Raw genomic sequence first — 24,523 nt, forward strand, 5'->3', positions numbered from 1 at the left:
TAAACCATTTTGAGTTTCTTTTTGTGTGCGGTGTTAGGGAGCATTCTAATTTCATTCTTTTATATGTAGCTGTCCAGTTTTCCCAGCACCATTATTGAAGATGCTGTCTTTTCTCCATTGTATACTCTTGCCTCCTTTATCAAAGATAAGGTGACCATATGTGCATGGGTTTATCTCTGGACTTTCTATCCTGTTCCATTGATCTATATTTCTGTATTTGTACCAGTAACATACTCTCTTTATTACTGTACCTTTGTAGTATAGTCTGAAGTCCGGAAGCCTGATTCCTCCAGCTCCATTTATCTTTCTCAAGATTGCTTTGGCTATTTGGGGTCTTTTATGTTTCCATACAAATTGTGAAATTTTTTGTTCTAGTTCTATGAAAAATGCCATTGGTAGTTTGATAGGGATTGCACTGAATCTGTAGATTGCTTTGGGTAGTATAGTCATTTTCACAATTTAGATTCTTCCAATTGGAGAACATGGTATATCTCTTCATCTGTTTGTATCATCTTTAATTTCTTTCATCAGTGTCATAGTTTTCTGCATACAGGTCTTTTGTCTCCTTAGGTAGGTTTATTCCTAGGTATTGTATTATTTTTGTTGCAGTGCTAAATGGGACTGTTTCCTTAATTTCTCCTTCAGATTTTTCATCATTAGTGTACAGCAATTCAAGAGATTTCTGTGTTTTAATTTTGTTACCTGTTACTTTACCAAATCCATTGATTAGCTCTAGTAGTTTTCTGGTAGCATCTTTTGGATTCTCTACGCATAGTATCATGTCATCTGAAAACAGTGACAGGTTTATTTCTTCTTTTCCGATTTGGATTCCTTTTATTTCTTTTTCTTCTCTGATTGCTGTGGCTAAAACATCTAAAACTATGTTGAATAACAGTGGTGAGAGTGGACAACCTTGTCTCGTTCCTGATCTTAGAGGAAATGGTTTCAGTTTTTCACCATTGAGAACGATGTTGGCTGTGGGTTTGTCATATATGGCCTTTAATATGTTGAGGTAAATTCCCTCTATGCCTACTTTCTGGAGGGTTTTTATGATAAGTGGGTGTTGAGTTTTGTCAAAAGGTTTTTCTGCATCTACTGAGATGATCATATGGTTTTTCTCCTTCAATTTGTTAGTATGATTTATTACATTCATTGCTTTGCGTGTACTGAAGAATCCGTGCATTCCTGGGATAAACTCCACTTGATCAGAGTGTATGATCCTTTTAATGTGCTGTTGGATTCTAGTATTTTGTGGAGGATTTTTGCATCTATGTTCATCAGTGATATTAGCCTGTAGTTTTCTTTCTTTGCGACATCTTTGTCTGGTTTTGGTATCAGGGTGATGGTGGCCTCGTAGAATGAGTTGGGGAGTGTTCCTCCCTCTGCTATATTTTGGAAGAGTTTGAGAAGGACAGGTGTTAGCTCTTCTGTAAATGTTTGATAGAATTCACCTGTGAAGCCATCTGGTCCTGGGCTTCTGTTTGTTGGAAGATTTTTAATCACAGTTTCCATTTCAGTGCTTTTGATTGGTTTGTTTATATTTTCTATTTCTTCCTGGTTCAGTCTCTGAAGGTTGTGCTTTTCTAAGAATTTGTCCATTTCTTCCAGGTTGTCCTTTTTATTGACATACAGTTGCTTGTAGTAATCTCTCATGATCCTTTGTATTTTGGCAGTGTCAGTTGTTACTTTCTCCTTTTTCATTTCTAATGCTGTTGATTTGAGTCTTCTTTTTTTTCTTGATGAGTGTGGCTAATGGTTTATCAATTTTGTTTATCTTCTCAAAGAACCAGCTCTTAGTTTTATTGATCTTTCTATTGTTTCCTTCATTTCTTTTTCATTTATTTCTGATCTGATCTTTATGATATCTTTCCTTCTGCTAACTTTGGGGTTTCTTTGTTCTTCTCTCTCTAATTGCTTTAGGTACAAAGTTAGGTTGTTTTTCTCAGAATTTGTTTCTTAATGTAGGATTGTAGTGCTATAAACTTCCCTTTTACAACTGCTTTTGCTGCATCCCATAGGTTTGGGGTTGCTGTCTTTTCATTGTCATTTGTTTGTAGGTAATTTTTGAATTCCTCTTTGATTTTTTCAGTGATCTCTTCGTTTTTTGGCAGTGTATTGTTTAGCCTCCATGCATGTGTATTTTTTACAGATTTTTTTCCTGTAATTGTTATCTAGTCTCAGGCGTTGTTGTCAGAGAAGATACTTGATACAATTTCATTTTCTTAAATTAACCAAGGCTTGATTTGTGACCCAAGATATGATCTATCCTGGAGAATGTTCCATGAACACTTGTGAAGAAAATGTATTCTGTTGTTTTTGGATGGAACGTCCTATAAACATCAATTAAATCCATCATTTTTCATGTATAATTTAAAGCTTGTGTTTCCTTATTTATTTTCATTTTCGATGATCTGTCTATTGTTGAAAGTGGGGTGTTAAAGTCCCCTATTATGATTGTGTTACTGTTGATTTCCCCTTTTATGGCTGTTAGCATTTGCCTTATGTATTGAGGTGCTCCTATGTTGGGTGCATAAATATTTACAATTTTTATATCTTCTTCTTGAATTGGTCCCTTGATCATTATGTAGTGTCCTTCTTTGTCTCTTGTAATAATCTTTATTTCAAAGTCTATTTTGTCTGATATGAGAATTGCTACTCCAGCTTTTTTTGATTTCCATGTGCATGGAATATCTTTTTCCATCCCCTCACTTTCAGTCTGTATGTGTCCCTAGGTCTGCAGTGGGTCACTTGTAGACAGCATATATACAGGTGTTATTTTTGTATCCATTCAGCCAGTCTATGTCTTTTGATTGGTGCATTTAATCCATTTACATTTAAGGTAATTATGGATATGTATGTTCCTATTACCATTTTCTTAATTGTTTTGGGTTTGTTATTGTAGGTCTTTCCTTCTCTTGTGTTTCCTGCCTAGAAAAGTTCCTTTAACATTTGTTGTAAAGCTGGTTTGGTGGTGCTGAATTCTCTTAGTTTTTGCTTGTCTGTAAAGGTTTTAATTTTTCTATCAACTATGAATGAGATCCTTGCTGGGTAGAGTAATCTTGGTTGTAAGTTTTTCCCTTATGGCTTGCAGAGTTTCTGCTGAAAGATCAGCTGTTAACCTTATGGGGATCCCCTTGTATGTTATTTGTTGTTTTTCCCTTGCTGCTTCTAATATTTTTTCTTTGTATTTAATTTTTGATAGTTTGAGTAATATGTGTCTTGACATGTTTCTCCTTGGATTTATCCTCTATGGGACTCTATGTGTTTCCTGGACTTAATTGAGTATTTCCTTTCCCATATTAGGGAAGTTTTCAAATACAATCTCTTCAAATATTTTCTCAGTCCCTTTCTTTTTCTCTTCTTCTTCTGGGACCCCTATATTTGAATGTTGGTTCATTTAATGTTGTCCCAGAGGTCTCTGAGACCGTCCTGAATTCTTTTCCTTCTTTTTTCTTTCTTCTGCTCTGTGGTAGTTATTTCCACTATTTCATCTTCTAGGCCACTTATCTGTTATTCTGCCTCAGTTATTCTGCTATTGATTCCTTTTAGAGAATTTTGAATTTCATTTATTGTGTTGTTCATCATTATTTGTTTGCTCTTTAATTCTTCTAAGTCCTTGTTAAACGTTTCTTGTATTTTCTCCATTCTATTTCCAAGATTTTGGATCATCTTTACTACCATTATTCTGAATTCTTTTTCATGTAGACTGCCTATTTCCTCTTCATTTGTTTGGTCTGGTGGGTTTTTACCTTGCTCCTTCATCTGCTGTGTGTTTCTCTGTCTTCACATTTTGCTTAACTTACTGTGTTTGGGGTCTCCTTTTCACAGGCTGCAGGTTTTAGTTCTCATTGTTTTTGGTGTCTGTCCCCAGTGGCTAAGGTTGGTTCAGTGGGTTGTGTAGGCTTTCTGGTGGAGGGGACTGGTGCCTGTGTTCTCGTGTATGAGGCTGGATCTTGTCTTTGTGGTGGGCAGGACCACGTCTGGTGGTGTGTTTTCGGTTGTCTGTTACCTTATTATGAGTTTAGGCAGCCTCTCTGTTAATGGGTGGGGTTGTTTTCCTGTCTTGCTAGTTGTTTGGCATAGCATGTCTAGCATTTTAGCTTGCTGGTCGTTGAGTGGAGCTGGGTCTTGGCTTCAAGGTGGAGATCTCTGGGAGAGCTTTTGCCATTTGATATTATGGGGAGTCAGGAAGTCTCTGGTGGACCAATGTCCTGAACTCAGTTCTCCCACCTCAAGAGGCACAGGCCTGACACCCGGAAGGAGCACCAAGACCATGTCAGCCACAGAGTTCAGAAGAAAAGGGAGAGAAAAAAAAAGAAACAAAGAAAGAAAACATAAAATAAAATAAAGTTATTAAAATAAAAAGAAATTTAAAGTAATAAAAAAGGAAAGAAAAAAGAAAGAAAGAAGAGAGCAACCAAAGCAAAAAACAAATCCACCAATGATAACAAGCACTAAAAAGTGTACTAAAAAAAAAAAAAAAAAAAAAACGGACTGACAGAAGCCTAGAACAAATGGTAAAAGCAAAGCCATACAGACAAAATCACACAAAGATGCATACACATACACACTCACAAAAAGAGAAAAAGGAAAAAATATATATATATATATCCCAAGTTTACAGTTGCTCCCTAAGTCCACCACCTGAATTTTGTGATGATTCGTTCCAGAGATGCAGGATACATCAAGTTGATTTTGGAGATTTAATCCACTGCTCCTGAGGCTGCTGGGAGAGATTTCTCTTTCTCTTCTTTGTTGGCACAGCTCCTGGGGTTCAGCTTTTGATTTGGCCCCGCCTCTGCGTGTAGGTCGCCTGAGGGTGTCTGTTCCCGCCCAGGCAGGACAGGGTTAAAGGAGCCTCTGATTCAGGGGCTCTGGCTCACTCAGGTCGGGGGGGGAAGGAGGGGTATGGAATGCGGGGCAAGCCTGCAGCGGCAGTGGCCAGCGTGAGGTTGCAACAGCCTGAGGCGCGCCATGCGTTCTCCCGGGGAAGTTGTCCCTGGATCACGGGACCCTGGCAGTGGCGGGCTGCACAGGCTCCCGGGAGGGGAGGTGTGGATAGTGACCTGTGCTTGCACACAGGGTTCTTGGTGGCGGCAGCAGCAGTCTTAGCGTCTCATGCCCGCCTCTGGGGTCTGCGCTGATATCCACGGCTCGCGCCCGTCTCTGGAGCTCGTTTAGGCGGTGCTCTGAATCTCATCTCCTCGCGCAGCCCGAAACAATGGTCTCTTGACTCTCCGGCAGGTCCAGACATTTTCCCGGACTCCCTCCCAGCTATCTGTGGCGCACTAGCCCCCTTCAGGCTGTGCTGACGCAGCCAACGCCAGTCCTCTCCCTGGGATCTGACCTCTGAAGCCCGAGCCTCAGCTCCCAGCCCCCGCCCACCCCGGCGGGTGAGCAGACAAGCCTCTCGGGCTGGTGGGTGCTGGTCGGCACCCATCCTGTGTGGGAATCTCTCCGCTTTGCCCTCCGCACCCCTGTTGCTGCGCTCTCCTCCGTGGCTCCGAAGCTCCCCCCCTCCGCCACCCGCAGTCTCCGCCCGCGAAGGGGCTTCCTAATGTGTGGAAATCTTTCCTCCTTCACGGCTCCCTCCCACTGGTGCAGGTCCCGTCCCTATTCTTTTGTGTCTGTTTTTTCTTTTTTCTTTTGCCCTACCCAGGTACGTGGGGAGTTTCTTGCCTTTGGGGAAGTCTGAGATCTTCTGCCAGCTTTCAGTAGGTGTTCTGTAGGAGTTGTTCCACCTGTAGATGTATTTCTGATGTATTTGTGGGGAGGAAGGTGATCTCCATGTCTTACTCCTCCGACATCTTGAAGGTCTCTCCCCAGTTATTTTTTCCTTCTGCCCACATTACTGAATGCCTCAGACAGTGAGTCTCAGACTGTGGTCCTATCATGTTTTCTTGGTGGCATCCTAGGAGAACTTGATGCCAAAAGTATGAATATGTAAACTGTCCCATTCTCCTTGAGAAGATAAAACCACTGAAATATTAATTTAATCCAAATGATAACTAATATGGTATGGTATAAAATTCAAAATTCACCTGCATTTTCTACAATAAAATATGATGTTCAAAGGCATTCTTTACTTGCAGCAGAAGCTTTAGACTATACCTTTAAATGGTCAGAGTAGGCACTTATTTTGCTTATAGAGATACTTTAATAGCAACATTTTAAAAGTCCTGGGTTACGGGGACTATATTTCATTTCATTATTAAATCTTTATTTTTTTAAATTATTGAGGTTGCTTATAAAAATACTGTACAATATGACTATAAACACAGAATTAGAAATGTTTAAAAGATGATTTCAATAAAGTCAACAAAAGTATCAGTGTAAGAACAATGTCTTTCCTTCTAGACCTGACCATCTGAAATAGAGAAGGTTTTTTTAAGGGTATGTATGCAGTCTGGGTCTTAGACATGCCCTCCAAAACCCTCACCCAGAAGCAAGTTGGACATTTTTTTGCAAAACACAATTTTTCTGTTTATGCATCTCCTTTTAGGAAACTTGAAGGTGATAACTTTCACATGAAAGTGAAAATATTTACATTAAGTGAAAATAAGAGTCCTTAAGTTAGTTATATGTACTTGTTATCCCCTTACAAGAACACTCAGCTGACTGATAAAAGAAAGAAGAGTTGGCATATATCACATTTCCTTAAGGATTGTTGGCTGATGCTCCTTAATTTCACCCTGAGAATAGGTTTTTAGCTGACAGCCAATTATGTGTGTTTTCTCTGAGTTATGGAGACTCAGGAAGAGGCTCATAGATACTGCCCTAAATTTATTGGTAGCAAGAAAAAGCAGTAAACAGAATTTACCATAAAAGGTCAGAAACAACATCCATTATTTTATGTATTGCCAAAAAGTTAAAATAGATTTGTATTTTAATAATAATATTACATAAAAGCCATTCCATATTGTAAAAGTTAAGTCAAAGTAAATGCAACACTCTGTGTTAGAATAAAAATCCACATGCATTTTAAAAGGCCCTTCAGTTTTTCAAGTCATAATTTGATAAGTTTTTCTGACTTCTTGAATTTCATTCATAACCAGTCTTCAAGGTAATCAGTTATAGCAATAGTTTTTGACAGACATTCACTTTTGCTAATATATGATGAATTATTATCAATGGAGTTAAAACGGAACCTTTTCAACTATATACTTTCTGTATATACAGAAAAACCTATTCCCCCTCTTGAATGTACTTATCTGTCATGGATACCAGTGAGAAATGTATATACATTATGAAGAGTAGGTATAGAAGAAATGTTAGGTTTAGTTTGAGATACTCTATATTTAAATTTAAATATTAAATTGATCCATACTATTCTTAGTTATGACTTGCTCAAATATAACAAAACCCCATAATGTTTAACTTATTCTGTTCCATAATAATTTCTTCCTCTAAACCAGTTTCAAAACTCTTCTTGGTTTCACTTTGGGCCCAAGAAAATAAAGGTGACTCTATAAAGGATATCTCAGCCACTGCTAATCTCCTCCTTTGATTTCATGACTTTACTCATGGGTATCCATTCCTTACTTCTCAGGAAATTTTCTACTTCAGCCTAGGATTGTCACAAATAGCAGTAATCAAAAAGGATTCATGTACTTATCAGTATCAGAAAAAGGATTAATATAAGCAAAACCAGTCTGTGACCAATCCAATTTCAACTCTATTGAACAATGTAAAGACATAGTTTATTTTTTGTGCATATGTCCATGATGGTGGGGAGAAAGGCAGAAGAAATAGGAATTTCTAGTTCTTTTTTTTAATTCATGAAATTGAAGTGAGATTAACTATCACATCTACATTAACATTTTCTCCTCAACTGAAGCTATAGTCAGTGTCAGTATAGGGCACAATGTATGTTGACAATTTCTTCCAGCATGTGCAATAAAGTCCATCTTTTCTAAACCAAAATCTAAGTCACCTGTTGTACAGCTACAAAAGTTATATTCAGCAAACTCCAACATATATTTGTCCCTCTGTTATCCTTGAGTAATAAAAGTGAGTCAAAGTCCTGACTGACATTTATGCATGAAACTGGAATGCTTTTTAAAATTATTTGTAGCATATTTATTGTACTTTTCTAGTTATTTTTGGTTAAGTGAATGTCACAATATGCTTACATATAAAATCAGATCATTCCTTCTGAAGACAACTGTGCTATACAAATGTGGCTTTTGATTATTGTAAATAACAGGCACAGATCAAAATTGTTCTGAATAGTTTCAAGCAAGTGACCAAAAATTACTTGGCAACACATACATAATGCAAACACAATCAGAAATTACCTGTGTTTGTGCAAGAAAATACCATTTCTCAATTTTCAATATTTTCTTCATTTGGTGAACAAGTACTGAGTGCCTGTCAGAGTAAAGGTCCATGAGTTTTTCAAGAGTTGTGACATCATGTTAGTCATTTCTGTATCTTGGGTATACCTCAGTGCTGTGCATATGCATATTTCATCAATTTTAAAATTCACATTTTAAATAATTTAGCATCTCTAAATTTGGGATGTGCCTTAAACAATCAATGGCATGTCATAATTTAATTCATTTTTTTAACTTCTTAATGGAACATACATATTGGTATCCCTTACAATCAAAGATACTTTTGATTCAATTGAATATATGGTACTATGTATTGACTAAAAGTTTTTTGGACTTGAAAAGCAACATATATGGTGGAAAAATAAGACGTTCTAGGATCAGACTTAGATATGTATTGCAATATGTGGACTGTTGCAGTGGAGTTGGTAGGAAGCTGGATTTGAAGCCAATAGTGGGTGATTTTAACAAATGGGATAAGCTTCTAGAAAATGATATTGGTATAGTCAAAGACAAGATAAAAATTTTGCCTTTGGATAAAAGGAGAGGCAAACCTTCTTTACATATAGAATAGAAATTGGAGAAGTAAATAGAAAAAATAGTGGGGGGGAGGGCAGGGATGACTGGGAAATAGAAATCATAACTATTGGTTATTTTAGTGAAGTGAGAAACAAGGTCATAACCTGAGGACCAGGGCAGCTCTAGATATAAAGCTGGGAAAGTCTGGTTAATAATTTGATTCTCCTGGTATACCAAAAATCTTAAAACAATGTTTTCTGAGGCTCTGGTCAGAATTACTTAGAGGAGAGGTGCAGTCCTTTTGGGGAAAGAGTTGAGAGGGAGGCCTCCAGGGACTCTCCATTCATGGCCTGCACAATTCTCTCTGGTACATTTCATACTCCATTCAATAAGACAAAAGCCCTGAGATTAATACCGAAAAAAAAAAAACAAAAAAAACTGAAAATGGTCATGGTATTTTTAGTTGAATGGATATGTATAAAATTAATCCTAATTAAATTATGCCTCTACCCAAACAAAAACCTTAATACCAGCTGCCACTAGCAAGAGACAGTGAGAAGGAAAACTCTAGTTTTTATATTAAAATGACTTAAGAAAAATTCTAAAGGAAGGAAGGACCTAATATAACTTAAATAACCTTAAACCACTCCAAGGGGGATTCTAGGTGTGGACCTACATTGGATAAGACAAAAAAAAAATTTCAACAGGTGGAGTTTAAAGTTCTTTCTCTACATGTAAATCCAACTCATTATGTTGAGAATTCGTGGATATTTCAAACTGGTGTTTCTCCTGGTCAGGTAATAAATTATGTAGTTTTGTGTTCACATAGCAACATTTGCTCTATTACTTTGTTTAGCATCACTTCTTAAAAACAAACCCAGCATCATAAACTGGAAAAAGTCTGACACTGGCATTCTTGATCTTGGATGAAGCATGCTTGGAAAGGGACCGCTTGTTGTTTTTAATCACTTTCTCTGTTTGTCATAGCCCAGGAAGGCTAGGTCCACTTATAGTAGGGAGAACTGGAAGTAACACCCTAAATTAAGCAACTGAACTGTCCATGAAAAGAGTTCTGATTATATTTTGGGGTCTCAGGACCATAATAATGAGATAATGAGAGAAATCCATCTGAATATAGATACGGTAATCTCTGAGACTTACGGTGATTCTTCCTTTTTTTTTTTTATTATCTAAAAACATTTTAGGATTCCACGAAGGGTCAAGAGATGCTTTTGCACCCTTTATCCACTGGTACCTTTGGGAAATGCACATTTTGTGTGTCCTTTCTTTAGCAGAAGTGAAGTGAAGTAGAATGTTTGACCCACGGTTGGGAATTGGAAAGGCAGTTGTTAGATTGAGTGAGGCCATCTCGGGAGCTAGCAAATGCACCAGTGATGCATCTTGTTGATATTACCTGGTTCAGGCTGTGTGGATTGAGAAATAAAATCAGAAAGGCTGATTTATAGGGAAAAATAAAGCAATAAAATGATAAAACTCTGGGAGTAGGTTTAGTGAGATAAGGTAATGAGTGAAAAGATTAAGTAATAATTTGTGCCCTGAAATTGAATTTGTAACAGATTAAGCAAGAAGCATAGTGGTCTCCTTTAGAGAACACAAAGCAGGCAGGAAGAGAAAAGTCTGGGATCTGGCAGTTGTATGCCCATGAGGGTGGGTATGTACAGGCTGAGTATAGCCCATTGGCCATTAGTAAGTTGTGGAAAAATGAAGTCAGAGAAAAAAATATATAAGAGAAAAGAATTTCAGTAGGGTGACCTGAAGAGTCACTACGGTTCATGCTCAAAATCAAGCAAAGCTGAAAAAGCAGGCTTTTCCCAGAAGCTTAAAGAGTAGCATTGCATATTATATACACCTATTTCCATGTATGGTCCTGATGGAATTTCTATAGGAACCACAAGCTTTCCATTTAAATTCTGATCCACAGAAGTCATTGATTTTCTGAAGATGGCAATAATAATTTCAGACCTCATAATGAGTCATTCATATAATATAAATCCCATTAACAATTTTAGCTGTCCACTTAAGAAAAACTGAAGCATTTTTTCCACTGTGTTTGATTTTTTTTTAAACATCTTTATTGGAGTATAACTGCTTTACAATGGTGTGTTAGTTTCTGCTGTATAACAAAGTGAATCAGCTATGTGTATACATATAACCCCATATCTCCTCCCTCTTGTGTCTTCCTCCCACCCTCCGCTAAATGAATATTTTGCTTGTTTTCACTAATTCACTGGTAAATTTACTTGAAATGATTGATCCAGCTCTATAATTATGCAAAGCTAATGGATTTCTTGGACTAAGTCATTAGATAAGTATATTAGTTAATGTTCTTTTGGTGGCAAGCAAAGAAAGCTGACTCTCTTAGCTCAGACAAAAGAGGAACCTTAATAGCAAGATATTGAAATAATTTATGTCATCAAAGGAGCACTTGGGCAAACAAGACTTAAAAAGGTATTGAACCAGGACAGCTTTAAAATACTCATAGTCTTCTCCTCTAGATTAGAGCAGAGGTAAGCAAATTTTTTTTTTCCCCCACAAAGAACCAGATAAAAACATTTTAGGCTTTGTGGGCCATGCCGTCTTTGTTATATTAATCAACACTACCACTGCAGTGTGAAAGCAGCCATACACAGGGCAGAAATGAATGAGCATGGCTGTGCTGCAATAAAACTTGATTTATATACACTGCACTATGAATGCCATAGAACTTTCACGTGCCATGAAATATTCTTCTTTTGACTTTTTTCTCCAACCTTTTAAAAAATGCAAAAACCATCCTTGCCTGCTGATCACACAAAAACAGGCAGCAGGCTGGATTGGCCTGTAGGCCTCACTCTTCCCACTTTTGCTCTAGAAGGCTGCAAGAATCCTCAAGGACTTTCAATCTCTCTCTGTGAAAAGTTTAAAATTCTGGAAAAGACAATCCGATTGTCTTATTTTGAGTCAGTTTTCTACTTCTGGATCAAATGTTCTCTGCCAGACAGAAAGGGCCATACAAGGCAGACCTGGTCTCTGGAAGTCTATCCTGGGGATATCAGGTGCAGTTTTCAGAAAAAAATTGGGCAGGGATTGTTTGGAGCTAAGCAACCCCTTCAACAAAAAAACCTGCTGCAGTAACACTGTTTTTATTTGTCTTCATACTATTAAGTAAATGTATATATTTAGTAGATAGGAACTTTGTTAATCAGTGCATCCACAATTAAGCTTTGTTTTGTCTCCTTATCTTTTCTTGGCTTTGAGGTAAGAAAATAAGTTTCCCAGGTGGGATGCTGAGCCTCCAAACATCAGTGCAGCCTTGCTTTGAGCTATTCCAAGATCCATGAAATCTCAATCTAAAAAAGTTTCAGAAGTTTAAAGAAAAAGTTTCAACAGCTTAGAGATGTTGAAAGCTACTGCCTACATGAAAATATCGAACTTGTGAAGAATGACATAGAGATCCTTCATAATCTGACCTCAACATACACAAATAGTCTGCCACCTCCAGTATGCCCCATGTTTCTGCCTTACTGTTCTCTAAACACAGTCTGTACCCAGCTTTGTGTCTTACACCAAACTCCATCTAAAATGCTTTTTTCTCCTTCTTTTCCCTAAGAACTCCTGCTTGTCATTCATTAACCCACACAAAGTTAATTGTTTCCCAACCTCTGTGCTTTTAAAACACTATGGTAATCCTTATTATAGATTTATCACATCCGCCCAACTTTTTTTTTTCAAATATTGAAGTCCAACTATTGGTTTAGACTTTTATTATTTGCTTCCCCTTGGGTCTTTCCCATCCATATGTATTTTGACTAAGTACAAGATGCTCTAACTTCTACATTGTGCCATCAACACACCCTCTCCCCCTCTCTTAATCTAAGTTACATAATAATAAAAATCATTATTGATGATACTTGGAATTATCTTTGAACCACCTAAAAATAAGAAATATGTCATTTTTTCCCTGCCTACAGGCTTCAAGTTTAAAATAACTGTGGGTAAATGACCTTATTTTTGTATAGCCTATTGTAGTAGGCATAATTCTAAAATGGCCTCTAAGATTTCAATCTCCTCATATACACATACGTGTATTATTACATCCTTTAAAGTGGAGCTTGACCTGTGAATATGATGGAGTATCACTCTCAGGATTATGTTACACGAAAAAAGACATTTTGCTGATGTAGTTAAGATCCCTAATTAGGTGACTCTGATTGAATAAAAAGGGATATTATCCTGGGTGGGTCTGACCTAATCAGGTGTGTCCTTTAAAAGGGAGAGATTTCAGAGAAGTGCTCTTGTGTTAGCCTTGAAGCAATGAATGGGTATAGTAAATGTGTCCAGAGCAACTAACTATATTCCCTTGGCAGGAAACAGATCCAGAAACAAAGCCAACCATTTTTTTATACAATTGTCCTCTATTAGTTTTCTTCAGTATTTGAAATCACTATATATCCATATCCATATCCACACACAATGGAATATCATTCAGCCATAAAAAAAGAGGGAAACCCTGCCATTTATGACAACACAGATGAAATGGGAGGACATGGTGCTAAGTGAAATAAGCCAAACAGAGGGAGAAATACTGTATGATTTTCTTATATGTGGAATCTGAAGGCAAAAAAATAAATAAGGTCATACTCATAGAAATAGAGAGTAGAATGGTGGTTCCTAGAAGCTGGGGAGTGAGTGGTGGAAATGGGAAGATGCTGGTCAAGGGTAAACCTATTAGTTATAAGATAAATAAGTTCTGGGGATCTAATGTATAGCATGGAGACCACAGTTAATAATACTGTATTATATACTTGAAATTTGCTAAAAGAGTAGATCTTAAGTGTTCTCACCACACACAAGTAACTATATGAGGTGACAGATGTATTACTTGATTGTGGTAATTGTTTCACAACATACGTGTATATCATATCAACATAGTGTATGCTTTAAACAGATACAATTTTATTCGCCAATTTTACCTCAGTAAAACTGGGAGAAAAAGATGGAAGACAAAGCAAATTCTCATTTTTTAAGAGGGCCTATGAATGGGACCAGGTGGAAGAGAACAGATGGAGAGAAATTGTGCCCCAAGGAGCTAATACACTAATAGATTACACCCAGGAGCTACAGCTGCATCTGATATACAATTATTTAGCTGATGATGAGATTTTGGACTTTGAACTGATGATATTTAGCTTTGATTTTGGACTTTGAGTTGAAAATAAATTGAGATATAGACTTAGATGACAAGATTTTGGATTTTGAGCCAGTAGTGTGATAGAATGAGAGCCAGGAATTTTGACAAAAGATGGAAATATTTTGCATTTGGGAAGTATGTGCATCTTTGGGGGTCAGGGGGTCAGATTGAGGTAGCCAAAATTCTATAGAGCTCCCAAGATTCCTGCCACATGATGTATATGTTTTGTATTATTGCCTTCCCTTGAGTGTAGACAGAATCTGTGGATCTGATGAAATACTGCTTTCATGATAAGGTGACATGGCAAAGGTAAAGGGATTTTCACATATAATTAAGGTCTCTAATTAGTTGATTTTTGAGGGAGATTATCCTTGGTGGGGCTGACCTAATCAAGTGAGTTTTAAAAAGAATAACTTACTGGCATAAAAGAAAGGAAATAACCATGTGGTAAAATGCCTATGGAAGAGATCACAAGGATAGATTCTGAGGGATGACTCTAGGAGCTGAGACTGGTACCTAGCTGGCAGCTAGGAAGAAATAGGAATGTCAGACCTATAGGTGCAAGGAACAGAATTCTGCCAATAACCACATGAGCTTGGAAGAGAACCCTAACCACAAAAGAGAAATGGAACCCCAGCTGCCACTCTGATTTCAGCCTAGTGAGATCTGAGCAGAAGATTCAGCCAACTAGTACCTGAACTTCTGACCTGCAGAAATGGTGAGATAATAATGGATGTTGTATTAAACACATAAGTTTGTGAAAATTTGTTACACAGCAATAGAAAGCTAATACAAATTTGTTAATAATTACTTGTCTCTGTTCCCAGAGGCTAGCCTGGCATGATTGTTGATGGTATTTTATAATCTGTATCTAATTGTAAGTTTTAAAAGAAAATTTAGTACACATTTGCATAATTCCCTCACTAGTAAATTAAATACATTATTTCCCTTACTCATTCCTTTACAAGAAAGCTCAAGTCTTCTATATTCATTGTCTATTCATTGTTTCTATCCATGCACTGAAATTAGTATTATTTTTCATTTGTTTTTTTTTTTTTAACATCTTTATTGGAGTACAATTGCTATACAATGGTGTGTTAATTTCTGCTTTATAACAAAGTGAATCAGTTATACATATACATATGTCCCCATATCTCTTCCCTCTTGCATCTCCCTCCCTCCCAAACTCGCTATCCCACCCCTCTAGGTGGTCACAAAGCACCGAGCTGATCTCCCTGTGCTATGTGGCTGCTTCCCACTAGCTATGTATTTTAAGTTTGGTAGTGTATATATGTCCATGCCACAATCTCACTTTTTCCCAGCTTACCCTTCCCCCTCCCCATATCCTCAAGTCCATGCTCTAGTAGGTCTGCATCTTTATCCCTATGTTGCCCCTAGGTTCTTCATGACCTTTTTTTTTTTTTTTTTTTTGAGATTCCATATATATGTGTTAGCATACAGTATTTGTTTTTCTCTTTCGGACTCACTGTATGACAGTCTCTAGGTCCATCCACCTCACTGCAAATAACTGTTTCGTTCCTTTTTATGGCTGAGTAATATTCCACTGTATATATGTGCCACATCTTCTTTATCCATTCATCTGTTGATGGAGACTTTGATTGCTTCCATGTCCTGGCTATTGTAAATAGAGCTGCAATGAACATTTTGGTACATGACTCTTTGAATTATGGTTTTCTCAGGGTATATGCCCAGTAGTGGGATTGCTGGGTCGTATGGTAGTTCTATTTTTAGTTTTTTAAGGAACGTCCATACTGTTGTCCATAGTGGCTGTTTCGATTTACATTTCCATCAACAGTGCAAGAGGGTTCCCTTTTCTCCACACCCTCTCCAGCATTTACTGTTTGTAGATTTTTTGATGATGGCCATTCTGACTGGTGTGAGATGGTATCTCATTGTAGTTTTGATTTGCATTTCTCTAATGATTAATGATGTTGAGCATTCTTTCATGTGTTTGTTGGCATTCGGTATATCTTCTTTGGAGAAATGTCTATTTAGGTCTTCTGCCCATTTTTGGATTGGGTTCTTTGTTTTTTTGATGTTGAGCTGCATGCACTGCTTGTAAATTTTGGAGATTAATCCTTTGTCAGTTGCTTCATTTGCAAATATTTTCTCCCATTCTGAGGGTTGTCTTTTCATCTTGTTTATGGTTTCCTTTGCTGTGCAAAAGCTTTTAAGTTTCATTAGGTCCCATTTGTTTATTTTTGTTATTATTTCCATTTCACTAGGAGGTGGGTCAAAAGGGGTCTTGCTGTGATTTATGTCATAGAGTGTTTTGCCTATGTTTTCCTCTAAGAGTTTGATAGTGTCTGGCCTTACACTTAGGTCTTTAATCCATTTTGAGTTTATTTTTGTGTATGGTGTTAGGGAGTGTTCTAATTTCATTCTTTTCCATGTAGCTGTCCAGTTTTCCCAGCACCACTTATTGAAGAGGCTGTCTTTCCTCCACTGTATATTCTTGCCTCCTTTATCAAAGATAAGATGACCATATGTGCATGGGTTTATCTCTGGGCTTTCTATCCTGTTCCATTGATCTATATTTCTGTTTCTGTGCCAGTACCATACTGTCTTGATTACTGTAACTTTGTAGTATAGTCTGAAGTCAGGGAGCCTGATTCCTTCAGCTCTGTTTATCTTTCTCAAGATTGCTTTAGCTATTCGGGGTCTTTTGTGATTCCATACAAATTGCGAAATTTTTAGTTCTAGTTCTGTGAAAAATGCCAGTGGTAGTTTGATAGGGATTGCATTGAATCTGTAGATTGCTTTGGGTAGTAGAGTCATTTTCACAATGTTGATTCTTCCAATCCAAGAACATGGTATATCTCTCCATCTATTTGTACCATCTTTAATTTCTTTCATCAATGTCTTATAATTTTTGCATACAGGTCTTTTGTCTCCTTAGGTAGGTTTATTCCTAGATATTTTATTCTTTTTGTTGCAATGGTAAATAGGAGTGTTTTCTTAATTTCACTTTCAGATGTTTCATCATTAGTGTATAGGAATGCAAGAGATTTCTGTGCATTAATTTTGTATCATGCTACTTTCCCAAATTCATTGATTAGCTCTAAGTAGTTTTCTGGTAGCATCTTTAGGATTCTCTATGTATAGTATCATGTCATCTGCAAACAGTGACAGCTTTACTTCTTCTTTTCCGATTTGGATTCCTTTTATTTCTTTTTCTTCTCTGATTGTTATGGCTAACACTTCCAAAACTATGTTGAATAATAGTGGTGAGAGTGGGCAACCTTGTCTTGTTCCTGATCTTAGTGGAAATGGTTTCAGTTTTTTACCATTGAGGACAATGTTGCCTGTGGGTTTGTCATATATGGCCTTTATTATGTTGAGGAAAGTTCCCTGTATGCCTACTTTCTGCAGGGCTTTTATCATAAATGGGTGTTGAATTTTGTCGAAAGCTTTCTCTGCATCTATTGAGATGATCATATGGTTTTTCTCCTTCAATTTGTTAATATGATGTATCACGTTGATTGATTTGAGTATATTGAAGAATCCTTGCATTCCTGGCATAAACCCCACTTGATCATGGTGTATGATCCTTTTAATGTGCTGTTGGATTCTGTTTGCTAGGATTTTGTTGAGGATTTTTGCAACTATGTTCATCAGTAATATTGGCCTGTAGCTTTCTTTCTCTGTGACATCTTTGTCTGGTTTTGGTATAAGGGTGATGTTGGCCTTGTAGAATGAGTTTGGGAGTGTTCCTCCCTCTGCTATATTTTGGAAGAGTTTGAGAAGGATAGGTGTTAGCTCTTCTCTAAATGTTTGATAGAATTTGCCTGTGAAGCCATCTGGTCCTGGGCTTTTGTTTGTTGGAAGATTTTTAATCACAGTTTCAATTTCAGGGCCTGTGATTGGTCTGTTCATATTTTCTATTTCTTCCTGGTTCAGTGTCGGAACGTTGTGCATTTCTGAGAATTTGTCCATTTCTTCCAGGTTGTCCATTTTATTGGCATATGGTTGCTTATACTAATCTCTCATGATCCTTTGTATTTCTGCAGTGTCAGTTGTTACTTCTCCTTTTTCATTTCTAATTCTATTGATTTGAGTGTTCTCCCTTTTTTTCTTGATAAGTCTGTCTAATGGTTTATCAATTTTGTTTATCTTCTCAAAGAACCAGGTTTTAGTTTTATTGGTCTCTGCCATTGTTTCCTTCATTTCTTTCTCATTCTTTTCTGATCTGATCTTTATGATTTCTTTCCTTCTGCTAACTTTGGGGTTTTTTTGTTCTTCTTTCTCTAATTGCTTTAGGTGTAAGGTTAGGTTGTTTACTTGAGATGTTTCTTGTTTCTTCAGGTAGGATTGTATTGCTATAGACTTCCATCTTAGAACTGCTTTTGCTGCATCCCATAGGTTTTGGGTCATCGTATTTTCAATGTCATTTATTTTTAGGTATTTTTTATTTCCTCTTTGATTTCCTCAGTGATCTCTTGGTTATTAAGTAGTGTGTTGTTTAGCCTCCATGTGTTTGTATTTCTTACAGATTCTTTCCTGTAATTGATATCTTCTCTCATAGCGCTGTGGTCAGAAAAGATACTTGATACGATTTCAATTTTCTTAAATTTACCAAGGTTGATTTGTGACCCAAGATATGATCTATCCTGGAGAATGTTCCATGAGCACTTGAGAAGAATGTGTATACTGTTGTTTTTGGATGGAATGTCCTATAAATATCAATTAAGTCCATCTTGTTTAATGTATCGTTTACAGCTTGTGTTTCCTTATTTATTTTCATCTTGGATGATCTGTCCATTGGTGAAAGTGGGGTGTTAAAGTCCCCTACTATGATTGTGTTACTGTCGATTTCCCCTTTTATGGCTCTTAGTATTTGCCTTACATATTGAGGTGCTCCTATGTTGGGTGCATAAATATTTACAATTGTAATATCTTCTTCTTGGATTGATCCCTTGATCATTATGTAGTGTCCTTCTTTGTCTCTTGTAATAGTCTTTCTTTTAAAGTCAATTTTGTCTGATATGAGAATTGCTACTCCAGCTTTCTTTTGATTTCCATTTGCATGGAATATCTTTTTCTATCCCCTCACTTTCAGTCTGTATGTGTCCCTAGGTCTGAAGTGGGTCTCTTGTAGACAGCATATATACGGGTCTTGTTTTTGTATCCATTCAGCCAAGCTATGTCTTTTGGTGGGAGCATTTAATCCATTTACATTTAAGGTAATTATCGATATGTATGTTCCTATTCCCATTTTCTTAAATGTTTTGGGTTTATTATTGTAGGTCTTTTCCTTCTCTTGTGTTTCCTGCCTAGAGAAGTTCCTTTAGCATTTGTTGTAAAGCTGGTTTGCTGGTGCTGAATTCTCTTAGCTTTTGCTTGTCTGTAAAGGTTTTAATTTCTCCGTCAAACTGAATGAGATCCTTGCTGGGTAATCTTGATTGTAGGTTTATCCCTTTCATCACTTTAAGTATGTCCTGCCACTCCCTTCTGGCTTGCAGAGTGTCTGCTGAAAGATCAGCTGTTAACCTTATGGGGATTCCCTTATGTGTTATTTGTTGTTTTTCCCTTGCTGCTTTTAATATTTGTTCTCTGTATTTAATTTTTGATAGTTTGATTAATATGTGTCTTGGTGTGTTTCTCCTTTTATTTATCCTGTATGGGACTCTCCGTGCTTCCTGGACTTGATTAACTATTTCCTTTCCCATATTAGGGAAGTTTTCAACTATAATCTCTTCAAATATTTTCTCAGTCCCTTTCTTTTTCTCTTCTTCTTCTGGGACCCCTATAATTCGAATGTTGGTGCGTTTAATGTTGTCCCAGAGTTCTCTGTGACTGTCCTCAATTCTTTTCCTTCTTTTTTCTTTAGTCTGCTCTTTGGTAGTTATTTCCACTAGTTTACCTTCCAGGTCACTTATCCGTTCTTCTGCCTCAGTTATTCTGCTATTGATCCCTTCTAGAGAATTTTAAATTTCATTTATTGTGTTGTTCATCACTGTTTGTTTGCTCTTTAGTTCTTCTAGGTCCTTGTTAAACGTTTCTTGTATTTTCTCCATTCTATATCCAAGATTTTGGATCATCTTTACTATCATTATTCTGAATTCTTTTTCAGGTAGACTGTCTACTTCCTCTTCATTTGTTAGGTCTGTTGGGTTTTTGCCTTGCTCCTTCATCTGCTGTGTGTTTCTCTGTCTTCTCATTTTGCTTAACTTACTGTGTTTGGCATCTCCTTTTCGCAGGCTGCAGGTTTGTAGTTCCTGTTGTTTTTGGTGTCTGTCCCCAGCGGCTAATTTTGTTTCAGTGGGTTGTGTAGGCTTTCTGGTGGAGGGGACTAGTGCCTGTGTTCTGGTGGATGAGGCTGGATCTTGTCTTTCTGTTGGGCAGTTCCAATTTTTGTGGTGTGTTTTGGGGTATCTGTGGCCTTATTATGATTTTAGGCAGCCTCTGTGCTAATGGATGGGGTTTTATTCCTGTCTTGCTAGTTGTTTGGTATAGGGTGTCTAGCACTGTAGCTTGCTGGTCATTGAGTGGAGCTGGGTCTTGGCATTACGATGGAGATCTCTGGGAGATTTTCACCATTTGATATTACGTGGAGCTGAGAGGTCTCTTGTGGACCAGTGTCCTGAACTTGGCTCTCCCACCTCATAGGCACAGCCCTGACGCCTGGCTGGAGCACCAAGAGCCTGTCCTCCACACGGCTCCTATTAAGAAGCTGCGGCCGTGATCTCTGCCTGGAGCGATGCCCGTCCACAGTCCACCCTAGCCCAGTGGTTACTGAACGCCACCATGCATTAGACTCAGCTGGAGAGCTTGCTGCTAGTGTTGCAGGGTCTCCTGCAGAGGCGGGGTGTGGCTGTGGATCACTCTGAGGACAAGGACACTGGCAGCAGAAGTTCTGGGAAGTACTCCTTGGCATGAGCCTTCCCAAAGTCCCTTTCATTTGTTTTTTAGGTTTTTTCTTCTTTCACAATCTGATAAATGTTTATGCTTGCTTAACTGCTAATCGCCCCCAAAAATATTACAACTTTCATTTGTATATGAGACTACTCTATGTCCCTCTTGTACGGAACAACTAACTATATTCCCTCAGCAGGAAAAAGATCCAGAAACACAGCCAACTCTGATTTCGTTATACATCTGTCCTCTATTAGTTTTCTTAAGTATCTTGAAATCACTAACTGTGGTTGAGTTTATTTCACCAATTATCGCTTCAGCCAAGAAGCAGGAGCTAATATCCTCAAGCTCCCATTTTTTAGGAATTTTTTTTATATCAAAACATCACAACATTCAAATATATAAAAGAACACATTAGAAAATGAATCACAACGAATAAATATGTAAAGTAGAATAAACTATACTGCAGTTATAAACCATCTTTTCTGAAATTTTAAATAAAGCTATTCCTAAAATATCAATAGAGGGGATTAACCAAGATGGCGGAGTAGAAGGACGTGCTCTCACTCCCTCTTGTGAGAGCACCAGAATCACAACTGGCTGCTGGACAATCATCGACAGGAAGACACTGGACTTCACCAAGGAGGATACCCCACGTCCAAGGACAGAGGAGAAGCCACAGTGAGATGGTAGGAGGGGCGCAATCAGAGTAAAATCAAATCCCATAACTGCTGGGTGGGTGACTCACAGACTGGCAAGCACTTATACCACAGAAGTCCACCCACTGGAGTGAACGTTCTGAGCCCCACGTCAGGCTTCCCAACCTGGGGGTCCGGCAATGGGAGGAGGAATTCATAGAGAATCAGACTTTGAAGCCTAGTGGGAATTGATTGCAGGACTTCAACAGGACTGGGGGAAACAGAGACCCCACTCTTGGAGGGCGCACACAAAATAGTGTGTGCATCAGGACCCAGGGGAAGGAGCAGTGACCCTGGGGGAGACTGAACCAAACATACCTGCTGGTATACCACCTCCTGCAGAGGCGGGGGCTGGCTCTGTTTCACCGTGGGGACAAGGACACTGGCAGCAGAGGTTCTGGGAAGTACTCCTTGGCGTGAGCCCTCCCAGAGTCTGCCATTAGCCCCACCAAAGAGCCCGGGTAGGCTCCAGTGTTGGGTTGCCTTAGGCAAAACAACCAACAGGGAGGGAACCCAGCCCCACCCATCAACAGTCAAGTGGATTAAAGTTTTACGGAGCTCTGACTGCCACAGCAACAGTCAGCTCTACCCACCTCCAGAGCCTCCCATCAAGCCTCTTAGATAGCCTCAACCACCAGAGGGCAGACAGCAGAAGCAAGAAAAACTACGGTCCTGCAGCCTGTGGAACAGAAACCACATTTACAGAAAGATAGACAAGATGAAAAGGCAGAGGGCTATATACCAGATGAAGGAACAAGAAAAAAACCCAGAAAAACAACTAAATGAAGTGGAGATAGGCAACCTTCCAGAAAAAGAATTCAGAATAATGATAGTGAAGATGATCCAGGACCTCGAAATAAGAATGGATGCAAAGATTGAGAAGATGCAAGTAATGATTAACAAAGACCTAGAAGAATTAAAGAACAAACAAACAGAGATGACCAATACAATAACTGAAATGAAAACTACACTAGAAGGAATCAATAGTAGAATAACTAAGGCAGAAGAACGGATAAGTGACCTGGAAGACAAAATGGTGGAATTCACTGCTGTGGAACAGAATAAAGAAAAAACAATGAAAAGAAATGAAGACAGCCTAAGAGACCTCTGGGACAACATTAAACGCAACAACATTCGCATTATAGGGGTCCCAGAAGGAGAAGAGAGAGAGAAAGGACCAGAGAAAATATTTGAAGAGATTATAGTCGAAAACTTCCCTAACATGGGAAAGGAAATAGTCACCCAAGTCCACGAAGTGCAGAGAGTCCCATACAGGATAAACCCAAGGAGAAGCATGCCGAGACACATAGTAATCAAAGTGGCAAAAATTAAAGACAAAGAAAAATTATTGAAAGCAGCAAGGGAAAAACGACAAATAACATACAAGGGAACTCCCATAAGGTTAACAGCTGATTTCTCAGCAGAAACTCTACAAGCCAGAAGGGAATGGCATGATATACTTAAAGTGATGAAAGGGAAGAACCTACAACCAAGATTACTCTACCCGGCAAGGATCTCATTTAGATTTGATGGAGAAATCAAAAGCTTTACAGACAAGCAAAAGCTAAGAGAATTCAGCACCACAAAACCAGCTCTACAACAAATGCTAAAGGAACTTCTCTAAGTGGGAAACACAAGAGAAGAAAAGGACCTACAAAAACAAACCCAAAACAATTAAGAAAATGGTAATAGGAACATACATATCGATAATTACCTTAAACGTGAATGGATTAAATGCTCCAGCCAAAAGACACAGGCTTGCTGAATGGATACAAAAACAAGACCCATATATATGCTGTCTACAAGAGACCCACTTTAGACCTAGGGACACATACAGACTGAGGGGATGGAAAAAGATATTCCATGCAAATGGAAATCAAAAGAAAGCTGGAGTAGCTATACTCATATCAGATAAAATAGACTTTAAAATAAAGAATGTTACAAGAGACAAGGAAGGACACTACATAATAATCAAGGGATCAATCCAAGAAGAAGACATAACAATTATAAATATATATGCACCCAACATAGGAGCACCTCAATACATAAGGCAACTGCTAACAGCTATAAAAGAGGAAATTGACAGTAACACAATAATAGTGGGGGACTTTAACACCCCACTTACACCAATGGACAGATCATCCAAAATGAAAATAAATAAGGAAACAGAAGCTTTAAATGACACAATAGACCAGATAGATTTAATTGATATTTATAGGACATTCCATCCAAAAACAGCAGATTACACGTTCTTCTCAAGTGCGCACGGAACATTCTCCAGGATAGATCACATCTTGGGTCACAAATCAAGCCTCAGTAAATTTAAGAAAATGGAAATCATATCAAGCATCTTTTCTGACCACAACGCTATGAGATTAGAAATGAATTACAGGGGAAAAAACGTAAAAAACACAAACACATGGAGGCTAAACAATACGTTACTAAATAACCAAGAGATCACTGAAGAAATCAAAGAGGAAATCAAAAAATACCTAGAGACAAATGACAATGAAAACACTATGATCCAAAACCTATGGGATGCAGCAAAAGCAGTTCTAAGAGGGAAGTTTATAGCTATACAAGCCTACCTCAAGAAACAAGAAAAATCTCAAGTAAACAATCTAACCTTACACCTAAAGAAACTAGAGAAAGAAGAACAAACAAAACCCAAAGTTAGCAGAAGGAAAGAAATCATAAAGATCAGAGCAGAAATAAATGAAATAGAAACAAAGAAAACAATAGCAAAGATCAATAAAACTAAAAGCTGGTTCTTTGAGAAGATAAACAAAATCGATAAGCCATTAGCCAGACTCATCAAGAAAAAGAGGGAGAGGACTCAAATCAATAAAATCAGAAATGAAAAAGGAGAAGTTACAACAGACACCGCAGAAATACAAAGCATCCTA

The sequence above is a fragment of the Eubalaena glacialis genome, chromosome 9, assembly GCF_028564815.1.
Source record: "Eubalaena glacialis isolate mEubGla1 chromosome 9, mEubGla1.1.hap2.+ XY, whole genome shotgun sequence".
Lineage (NCBI taxonomy): Eukaryota > Metazoa > Chordata > Mammalia > Artiodactyla > Balaenidae > Eubalaena > Eubalaena glacialis.